At 62.2% G+C, this 11325-nt stretch overlaps 1 protein-coding gene across 5 annotated transcripts in view; it reads right to left on the bottom strand.

Moving 5' to 3' along the window:
• Positions 1 to 11325, bottom strand: part of GSE1 (Gse1 coiled-coil protein) — a 386663-nt gene that overhangs the window by 150166 nt on the left and 225172 nt on the right. The window lies entirely within an intron of this gene.

Genomic DNA, 11325 nt, shown 5'->3' with positions numbered 1-11325 from the left:
GATACCTGGTGTGGACGCGATACCCTCCAGGGAGGTGGGCAGCCGGGAGTCCCCCTGGGAAGACAGACTCTGCCCTCGAGAAGCCGGCCCCTCTGCTTGGATTTGCCTCTGCGGGGAGCCCTCCCTGGGGTCTGTGGGGGTGGGCCTGGCACCCTGCACCATTTTAGGCCACTCTCCCAGGCCCCCGACTCACCTGCTCGTGCTAGAAGTCTCCATGGCTGGGAGGGCACTGCCCCTACCTGTTGCCCGTCTCAGGCAGCCCCGCAGAGCACTGAGCCGAGGGACCAGTGACATGGAGGGCCCCAGTGATACGTCACTGCAGCCCGATCAGACCTTCCCAAGGCTGGGGACTGGCCTAATGGAGCCCCAAAGGGCGTTTAACTGTCCAGGGTCTCAAAGACCCTGCCTGTCTCCCGCAGGCCGTGCTCCTGTCTCCACTCCGGGGCTGTCGTGCTCGTCAACTAAACGGAAACGGCTCCTCTGCTCACAACCCTTCAGACACCATGCAGGGGGCTTTCTGCAGCACAGGGTCCTCCGCTGTGCGACAGGAACTGCCTGGAGCCCACTCCCTCCCATGTGGCCACAGCCCTGACCTCAGACACCAGCCACAGGCCCTGCCAAGGCTGTCAGGCTGTCGGGATCCTTCCCGGGTTCCACGATTTCCTCAAACAGCTCACTGAACTCGGGCAAACGCTGGGCTTTGGTTTGCTGGTTTAGTATAAAGGCTCCCACTGAGGAGCAGCCGGATGGAAGAGAGGCCTAGAGCGAGGGAGGGGGGTGGCGTGGTGCTCCCCGGCCCTCCCCCCTGGGGCACGCCACCCTCCCAGCCCCTGCCCTCCTGGCAGCCTGACAGCTCTGCGACCCCCGGGCTTGAGCGATGTTTGGGGAGGCTGCACGGGACAGGAACTCGGTCCCCGGCCCCTCTTCCCTCCCAGGGAAACGAGAGGTCCTCTTCTAACCGTGGCTTGGCCCTTCTGGTGACCAGCCCCATGCTGAAGCCCACCGGGGTCACCTCGTCAGAACAAAACACACCCCTACCTCCCAGGACAGTCCGAGGGCGTGAGGAATTACATGTCAGGAACCGGGGCAGAGACCGAATACGCACTCCGTGTCCTGTCACCCGTTCTCCGCCCTCCTCTCTCGTCGCCCAAGAGCACAGCCCTGGCCCAGAAGCTCCCAGCTCCCCACTTCCTTCTCCTCCAAGGCAGCAGGCAGAGGAGTCCCACGTCAACCCTGTGTTCAAATCCTGACCCGTCACTCCTAGCTGGGTGACCTGCACCAGTCACCTAGCTTCTCTGCCTCAGTTTCCCCACAGGTAATATGGAGATAAAAACAGACTCCCAAGGCGGCCAGGAGAGGTAAATGCGTTTCTTTCCGTCTGCCACACTCAGAAGGAGCCTAACGTGGGTGTCGGTTAGGTCGGCTTGCCCGGGGCGCAAACACAGACAGGCCTCTCAGACACGACCCCGCCCCAGCGGCTCCCCTGTCTCTTCCCAAGTGGACCAGGGGGCCGAAGCAGCATCTGGAACCCTCTGGAATGTTCGGAACGTGTTCCTGCCTACACAGCTCAAGCATCCTGTGTTGAAATCCCTGAGCGCTTATCAACACCCTGGGTCCCTCGGACGCCTACCCCAAGTGAAAATGGGGGTCCTCTGCTCCTCCCCCTGGGGAGGACATGGCGCTAGGCGTGTGAGAAACTGGCAAAACACATTCTGTTCCAGGTTTAACTCGGTGGCCTCCATCCAGCCGTGCCCAAAGTCATTCCTACAAACGCACACTGGGACGCCAGCCCTTGGAACCCAAATGCAGACGGGGAGTGTCCGGGTACGGCAGGCCGCGTGGTGAAGGCGGTGATGGGGTGGGGGGCAGGGGAGGAGGGGAAGAAGGGCTGCGGAGGGGCGGGCCCCGTGCACGGGTCGGGAGAGGGGCCCGCTGGCCGTGGGGAGGACATGGCACAGAGGCCAGGCCACGCCGGGTGAGAACCAGCTCACCTTCCCCACCAGAGCCGCGTGGCACTGCCTCCGGCACGGGCAGCACCGCAGGGTCTTCCCCGGGCCCACGCGCCGACATGGAGTGCACGCCGGCTGCGTGTGCACAGCAGTGCCGAGGGGGAGGGTCGTGTCCCTGGAAGGCTCTCGGGCACAAGCACGTGTGAGAGCAGGTGTGGGCGCACGTGGGCACGGGCTTCTGAGGAGCGGATCGCCGCATGTGGGTCGTGGAGGGCAGCGTGTGCGGGGGTGTGCGGGCTGCGGGCAAGCACACACGCGTGAACCTGTGAGACGGCAGGTGCCACAAACATAGGCACCCAGGGGCTCTAGACGGCGGGCGGCCTGAGCCTGCGCGTGCACACATGCGTGTGACAACCAGAGCTGCGTGTGGGGGCTGGGTGCGGGAGGACCCCCGCGAGGGCAGCCCAGGCAGGGCCGGCTCCCCTCACTGCCCTGAGGCACCCGTATGGTCCCATCTGTACTGAAGGCCAGGACAAGAACGGGGGCTCTGCGGCGGGGAGGCACCCGCAGCCCAGCCTTGGGTCAGGGGGCGCTGGTCTTTGAGGGGCAGGAGGGCCCGGGGGGGTGGGCAGGGCTGGGGGGTGCCCAGAGCAGCTCCCACCGGCCGGCCGCCCCCGGGGAGGCTGGCATCAGGCTCCCAATTACAGGAACAATTAGGGCACAGTGATGCCCAGCCAGGCGCCGCGGCACCACCGCGAGAGTGACAAGCCGGCCCCGGCGGGCTGCGCGCCGGCTTTAATCCCGGGAAGGCTCTCGAGTGTTAATGGTGCAAGCAGCCTCATTAGCTGTAATCCATCTGTCCTTAATGCGGCGGCGGCGGCGCAGGTCCGGGGAATGAAGGATGCCCTCCCGGGGACGGCGGGCGGGCGGGCGGGCGGGCGGGCAGCACTCCCTCCTCCTCCTCTGCTCCGAAAAATGAAATAAAGGCAGGGGGAAGGCACAGAGGAGGGGCAGACGCAGCTCTCCACTCCCCACTGCTTGGAGAACAGGCTGTGCCAAGGCTGGACCCGGGGCCGGGCCCCACCCTGCTGTGTGACTGCGGCCAAGACACTCTCCGTCTCTGGGCCTATTGCCATCCTCTGGGAAAAGGCAGGGGCTGGAATGGGTGCCTCTGGGCACAGGAAACCAGGGGTGGCTGGGCCTGAGAGGCCTCCTTCTTGGCTCAGGCTGCCCCATCCCTTGTCTGGGGAGCTGCAGTTGGTGTGAACGGGGCCTGGAATATTCCATGTGGTTTTCTGACGACTATAAATCCTGCCTTTGTCTGTGGTGGCGGAAGGGACCCTACCACACCATCCGGGCAGTGGGTGACATGGCCCGGCGCCAAGGACAGGTGCGGGCGGCCAAGGTTGAACACAGGCACCTCGGGCTCAGCTCGGGTGCAGCTGTGCCCAGGGCAGCTGTAGGTGTCCTAGACCTAAGGGGCGGGCACAGGGGAGGAGCCCCTCCCCTGCCACATGTTGTCTGGGGACAGTAAGGGCCCTGAGCTGGAGGGGCTGCCCAGACGGACAGGAGGGCAGGAGAGCTGGCTGCAAAGAGAGTGGGGGCTCGGGGACGGGCTGCCCGCGTGTGAGTCCCGCCTCGACTATGTAATATAGGAGGCCACTCGGCCTCTCTGTGCCTCTGCTTCCCCATCTGCAAGATGAGGGGAAGTAGCAGGCCTCTCTCAAGGGTTAGGAGGAAGGGGCGCACAGAGCCACGTGTGAGACCTCCGTGTTACAGCTTCTCTGCGGCGTGTCACTCGAGGGCCACTCGGGATTGCCAACGCGCCTGCTCCTGTGTTATTCACTATCTTTGAATCGGCCGGGTGTTTAAGTTTCTGGAGGGGCCATTCACATCAGCTAAGTTTTTAGAAAACCAATTTTATATCCAGAAAGAAGCCGTCAATCACAAGCAGGAACGGAGGTGCGTACCCCTTCCCTGGACCCTCCCGGGGCCTGCGGGCTGGAGTCTGACACCTGCTCCCCTTGTTCCAACAGGATTCACGGATGCAGGGGCTTGCGGGGCCCTGGCACTGCAGATCAGAAAGCCCAGAGCAGGAGAAGCACGGCTCAGCCTTCCTCTCGATGATACCCCCATGTGATGGAACATGGCCCGGAGTGCCCCCCGGAGCCGCGGGAAGCCAGAGCCCGCTCCGCCAGGCTCAGAATACGGCCTCTAGCCACTCCCTCTGCCCCTGCCACCACGGCCTCGGTTTCCCAATCTGGAAAATGGGGGCACTCGATCAAGAGCCCTGATGGTCACCAGAGGGGGGTCTAGCCGGCACCCAGGTCTTAAAGGCCCCTGGTGCTGTGGGCGGAGGGGTCGTGGGCAGCACGGGGCTACGGGCAGGGACAGACATGGTGCCGAGAGTGGCTGTTTCCCTGATGCTCTTCAATTATTCAGACCAGAGCCGTACCCTTATTTAAAGTCTAGTCTTGCACCCACGGCATCCGGCAGCAGGCACCGGAGCTGCTGCTAGATTTACACGGGGACGGGCTCCCCTCGCAAAGTCAATTAATTAAGCAAACACTCCTGCCAGCGGGTTCTCAGGTGTGCGCAGGGAGATCCGCCGGTCTCAGCCCGCCGCCTCCGGGACACTCGATCCCACGGAACGGCCGGGTGGGCAGGGACGGTAGCCCCAGGCTGGGCGTGGCCAGTGTAAGAGCAGGGCGCCTACGGTGGGCGGCCGGGGCCAGTCCCTTCTCACCCCAGCTACAGACAGGGAAACTGAGGCACCGAGAGGGGATTTAAGTCCAGACACAGCCCGGCGCCCACACGCTTCTGTTCTCCCTTGCCCGCCCCCTCCCCCGAGCCAGGAAGCCAGAGCAGCTACTCCACAGCATTTCTAGCGGCGTCCGGCCCCTACCGCATGCCTCCCAGCCTTGTCACTCGTGCCCGGCTTCACGTGGACCCCGCAGGTGAGGACCACAGGACCCGTATTTTATGGAGGGGAAATGGAGGCACGGAGCAGGTGACTGACTCCCTCAAATTCACACACGTCGTAAGGAAAAGCGTGGGAGACTTGAGCCCAGGCCGTCGGGGCCCTGATCCCTGCCCCCAGAGCCGAGCCTCAGCCTCGCCACCTTGCCAGGCCCCGCTCACGGTCCATCCCCTCTGCTAGAGGCACATGGGTGCCCGTTCTCGGTCTCTTGCACCTGGCAGAGCGGGCACCACCCAGGGCGCCCCAGGTGATGTGCAGCCTGCCCGCTGGCGGACGTTCTGGAATGTTCCGGTGGTTTGTGGCACTGGCCCAGTCCCCGTCCCGACTATCTGCTGCTCTTCCCCGGATAACGACAAGAGCCAGCCCGAGGAGGGCACTTGGCTTGGAAAAACCCTTCACAAACACCTCCCGGGTGAGGACGTGAACTCGAGGTGAGACTACGCAGGCCAGCTCTCCAGCCAGCCAGCCAGCCAGTGGGCCTCGCTGGCCAGGGCCAGCCTGTTCCACACAGGTGTAGAGCATGACGGCGAAGGGGTCCGCGCCGGGGCGGAGGGGAGGGCTGTGTTCCGCCTGTCCCTGCCCAGCCGTTCACCAGCAATGGCTCCGGGTCTCAGTGTCCTGGTCTGTAAAGCGGTGATGGGGACAGAAGCGCCTCCTCGAGGAGTCAAGGCAAAGGGAAGCATGTAGAGCCGGCCGTCTTGTGTCCCTTGTCCCAACTCCTCCTGTGGCGGGCACAGAGCGGGTCCTCCAGAGTACCCCACCTGCTCCCGCAGAGGAACGGGGGCCATCGGGGTAACGTTGCTGGCCCCGGTCTGCACCGGCCCAGCGTCTCCGCTCCGGGAAACCGAGCACACTGGGCACCCTCAGCAAACAGACTGTCCAAACCCTGGCACGTGTACGGGACAGGGGATGTCGGCTCAAATCAACCACCCCGGGAATGCCCCGCTTGGAAGGAGGAGGGGCGCATCTACAAAGGGGACGGACTTCCACAGCTTGTCTGGGGGCCCCCTTTACCTGGAGCGCCCTCCTGCCTGCTCCTCGCCCATCTAGCCTACTTGGACGCCTTCAGAAGCCTTCTCAAGGGGTGCCTGGGTGGCTCCGTGGGTTAAAGCCTCTGCCTTCGGCTCAGGTCATGGTCCCAGGGTCCTGGGATGGAGCCCGGCATCAGGCTCTCCGCTCAGCGGGAAGCCTGCCTCCCCCCCTCTCTCTCTGCCTCTCTGCCTGCTTGTGATCTCTGTCTCTCAAATAAATAAATAAAATATTTAAAAAAAAGAAGCCTTCTCAAGCAACCTGCCCTCTGCACCCCAGAGCTAACCACTGCCTCCCTCCCACCCCCTGGCGTCTGCAAGCCAGGAGGACGCCTCTCCCCCCACCGAGACCGTGGTGAGCTGGACACACACTGAACACCCCATGTGCTCGAGTGTGCGTTCTCCTTCAAAAAGGGGGGACCGTTGTTTCTGGTCACAGATCAGGGGACTGAGGCCCGGAGCAGCCAGGCCACACACTGAGGCTGCACAGGTGGCCCGCAGCAGAGCCCGGACTGGACCCTGGGAGGCCTGGCCCCCACCTCGGCGAGGCTTGGCTGTGGCGGGAAGCGCAGGTGTCGGGATTGGCGGAGACTGGTGGCCGGCAAGGGGACATCGCCAAAGCCCCAGGCAGGAGGGCATCCGGCCCAGGGAAGGAGGGAGCCAGGCGCCGCTTAAAAACCAAACTGAAACGGGAGCAAAGGCAACACACGCCGTCCCGGGAGGGTGGCGAGACCCGTGGTTCCTGCACACGCTGCTCCCTGGGGGGCCTGCCCGCCACACTCCGTGCGAAACCCAGGTGCTTGGGGACGAGTTTTGTTTTAGGCGTTGGGGGGGGGGGCAGGCGGAGGGCTTGGGGCCACAGGCTGGAATTTCAGGGAGCAGGTGCTGGGGTGCCAAGCAGAAGAGTCAGACTGGGGACCGGGACCCCCTCCCTGGCATTGCCGGCCACCCAGTCTGACCCCCAGCTTTTCCGGGGAGCCTCATCTGGCCCCACTGCTCGCCACACCTGCTGTGAAAGTGACACCCCTCGGCGGATGGTGGCTGCTCTGTCCCCTGGGAGGGCAACGAGACACCTGGAGCAGAGCAGGGACAGGCCGCTGGGGACGGCTGGGCAGCCGGGCAGGGGCTCTGCTGCGCCTCGTGGGAGTGGCAAGGCCTGAGGAGGAGAGCTCAGGAATGGGGGGGTGGGTAGGAGGGCTCCCCAGGGACCTGGGAGCAGACACAGGGGAGGGGACGGAGGCTCAGAGGTCCCAAATTGCCCCAGTCACATGACCAGGAAGAAGCTGAGACACAGAAGCCTCTGAACAACCATCTCACCTCATCCAGGGACACCCACAATGTGCCTTCATTCCCATGCGGACGTCTGCCTCTTACCCAAACGGCACAGTGTTGGGGTTGAGGCAGTAGAATCTGAGGCCGAACTGCCCGAGTCCCACTCTGGCCCTGACATCTAAGGCCGATGACCAAGGCTGTGTGCACTTGGAATCTTGTGCCTCAGTTTCCCCATCTGTCAGGTGGGAACGGTACCAGTCCACACTTCACAGGGGAGGGGTGCTGTGAGAATCTGAAGGTTTCAGACAGGCGCTCGGGCGTAGCCAGGACCCAGGAGCCGCTGGAGGTACAGCCCCACTGCCACACCGCTCCCCGCCAGGCCATCTCCAGCACCCTGCCACCCTCGAGCTCTGGGTCAGCTGGTCTGGAAACAACCTGGAGAGCTTCCTGGAAGAGACAAACCCTGACACTGCAGCCGGACGCAGGTGCACCCGAGCCTCAGTTTCCCCACTGTGTACCACTGTGTATGGAGGCTGAGGCCTCTGTGCATGCCTGGGGCCGGCGCACAGGCACTGCATGACTCGCGAGAAATGGTCACTCCACCGCGACAGTGACACCCCAGCCGTCCCCAAATTCCACAGGAAGTCCACAGCACGGGGAGGGGCGGGAGCCCAGAGAACTGAAAACACATCTGCATGGAAACTCACACAGACAGGTTGACGGCGGCACCGTTCCCAACAGCCGAGATGGGGAAACCACCCAGACGTGCATCAGCGGATGAAAGTGGCCACCAAACGTGGTCCATCCACACTCTGGAATATTACTCAGCCACGAAGCAGAAGGCCGTCCTGCGGGACAGCTCAGTGAGAGGCACCAGACATGCAAGGCCCCACTTGGCGATTCCACGGATGCAAAATGTCCAGAACAGGCAAATCCACAGAGACGGAGCAGATCCATGGTTGTCGGGGGCTGGGGGAGGGAGAGCTAGGGAGGGGCAACCAAGGAGTACAGGGTTTCTCTGTGGGGTGTGGAGAACATTCTAGAAGGACACAGATGTCATACTGGCACCATCTGCAAATATATAAAGCCCACTGACTTGTACGCTTTAAGGGGAGAGGAATCGCATGTGAACCACATCTCAATAAAACAGCTAAATCAAGTAAAACCCTTGAAGTCTGTTCCGTGTCCAGCAGGAGGCCTGGGGCGCACCCGAGGACGGAGGCTGAGCGTCCATGTGGGGAGTGGCCTGACCAGGTGGAAGTCGGCCCTGGCCGCATCACTCACAAACAGGAAGGTCTCTCAGTTTCAGCTCTGGCTGTAGAGTCAGGAAACACATAAAACATTTAGCCACAATCATTACTGGGCACCTCCTGCATACATGGGCCAGGCCCTGGGGCCAGTCTCTTGAGCCTAAAAGCTGACCCTGCCCTTGTCCTGGTGCAGCCCAGCTTAGCGGGCTGACACACAGCCTCAGGAAGGCATGCAAGTACATCCGCATGGAGCATGCCAAGAAGATGTTCTGCGTGAGGGAGAAGCAAGGAACAGCATGAAGAATGTGGGAACAGCAGGTGCAAAGGCCATGAGACAGAAAGGAGCATAAGGAACTAAAAACGGCTGGTGAGGCTAGGCCCAAGAGCAAAAGGCAGGAATGCCGGTGGCGAGGACTTCTGTCCGGGATGACAGAAGTCTCCCTGCTCCATTCCGTACCCCGAATGCTTAAGATGTCCCCACTAGGCTGTGACAAATTGATCTTCAAATGCAACATGCTGTCCCAGGATGTACTGGCCTGCCTGATTTGGAACCTTCTGACGTGTGTGGGAGAGCGATTAGAAGGCGCGAGGGCGTCCCGCCATTCCTAGCTGCTCCCAACCCAACTCAGGTGGCGTTCTCTGAAATACCAGGGAACCCCCTCCAGGAGGCCCAGGCCCTCAGGGGTCCTGTTGTGTTCTTGGACAGGAGCCCTCGCAGGCCTCAAGAACACTTCCCACTGGGCTCCTCCTCTTCTTTCTCAGCAAGCTGCCCCACTTCCTCCTGAGCGAGCTTCCTGCTCGGAAAGTCACAGGCTCCAGCAGCCACTGACCTACGAGATCTGTAAGGCGCGGACCCACCCGGCAGGGCGTACAGAGCCACAGCACCTTGGAAATAACGTTGCCTCTGCAGGTCGGAGATGGTATTACTACAAGTCACCCTCCCCAAGCATAACAATGGGCACAGAGACAAAGGTCTGTCTCTGCTTCAGTCTGACCAAGCTGAGTGGACAGGCATCCCATGCTCCAGCGCTTACCTCCTACGGGACACCTTCCAGCATCCCAGGGGCGCAGCTGGAGGCCCAGCCTTCCAGGGGTTTGGATGTGGCCAGACACAGCCCACCAACTTGCAGGAAGAGCTCTGCCTGTGCGTGGTCTCATGACCCCCCAACCCGCCGGCTGCCAGAGGGAAGGCAGCTCCCAGCCAAGGATTAAAGTTTTAGCAAGACAAGGCTCCAGTCACACCTCCCTGCAAATCCACTGCCTGGGCTGCCCCAGGGGTGGGGATCTGGCTGCAAGGGCAGATACGGGGAAGGAGACAGAAAAGTTGGGATTCTATGGGGGGGGGGCGCACAAGACAGGGTTCAGGGGGCCCCCCAGAATGAATGGATTAATCCATGGGCGAGGCTCCCGCAGGCCACACTGTATGGTCCCTGGGCCACAAGAGCTGTGGCCTGGAGAGTGTGGGGTCACCCCAGCTGATTCAGGAGATGGACTAGAGCCATCTGGAGAACAGAACCAGCAGAATTCAGACACTGAGGCCCAAGCCTCGAATCCGTCTGTACCATAGAGTTCGTCTGATAAACTCGAGAGCCTAAGGACTAAAGGATGTGGCATTAAAAGCAACATTTGTTTTGGAAACTGGCATGAGGACATCACAGCCTCCCTCTCTCCCAGCGCTGGGGGCCTAGCTTCCAGGCAGAGGGCAGCTTGGAGGAGGGGGACGCAGGCACGGGGAGATGGGGATGGGGTTCCTGGGAGAAGGAAGCGCTTTCCCTGGAGCCCTAAGAGGCCATCAGCACGAGGCACTCAGGTTTAATTGTGGGAGTTGCTGCAGCGAGAGAAATGAAATGTGACCCCCTGCCCAGGCTGGCACAGCCTCTTCAGGGTCCCTGCTGCCCGGGTTCCCCGCCCCACCCCCTCCCTGCATCTCCAGCTGTTCTCCCTGCTCCCACTGACAACAGCTGTCACAGCGGGGTGGGCAGCAGGACACGGAGGGAGGCGGCTGTGGTGGGGCTGGATGTTTGGGAACATGAGACCGTCAGAAATCCTTAACCCATCAGAGAACCGGCTGTCCCCACCACCCCTCCCGCCCCATCAGCGGCCGCACGGAGATGCTCTCTTCCCCGGATAAGAGCCCCAACTGATGCCTCTCCTTTCCTTCCCCAGCCAAACCTCCCTGCATCTGTCGCCTGGACTGGTGCAGTAGCCAACTCACGGGTCCCGCTGCTTCTGCCCTGGCCCTGAGCTCCACCCTCCATGTGATGCCCGCCAGAGGACCCTACGGGAAGGGAGGTTGACTCGCGTCCCGCCCTCTGCCCCAAACCTCCCAGGCCTCCCAACTGGATCCCGGTGAGGGCTATGTCCTCGGAACCACAGCCCACACACCCTCATTCTTCTCCTCCTATCCTGCAGCACTGCCCATTGCTATCCTTGCCATTTCTTTGTGGTTTTTTTGAAAGATTTTATTTACTTATTTGACAGAGATCACAAGTAGGCAGAGAGGTAGGCTGGGGGGCGGGAGAGGAAGCAGGCTCCCCGCCGAGCAGAGAGCCCGATACGGGACTCGATCCCAGGACCCTGGGATCATGACCTGAGCCGAAGGCAGAGGCTTAACCCACTGAGTCACCCAGGTGCCCCATCCTTGCCATGTCTTAAACATTCCAGGGGTGTTCCCCACCCAGGGCTCTCCCCTCGGGTATCTGTGGGACTAGCTCTGGCACAGTCACTCGGAGGGGTCTCCACGCACCCCACTGAGGGGCACTGAACGGCCCACATCCTAAGCCCTGGAACCCGGAATGGGACTTTCGTGGGTCACAGGGCCTCTGCAGATGTAACTGAGGATCCCT

This window comes from Mustela erminea, chromosome 19 (assembly GCF_009829155.1).
Source record: "Mustela erminea isolate mMusErm1 chromosome 19, mMusErm1.Pri, whole genome shotgun sequence".
Classification (NCBI taxonomy): domain Eukaryota; kingdom Metazoa; phylum Chordata; class Mammalia; order Carnivora; family Mustelidae; genus Mustela; species Mustela erminea.
The sequence above is the reverse complement of the archived record's forward strand: the minus strand, read 5'-3'. Positions and strand labels throughout refer to the sequence as shown.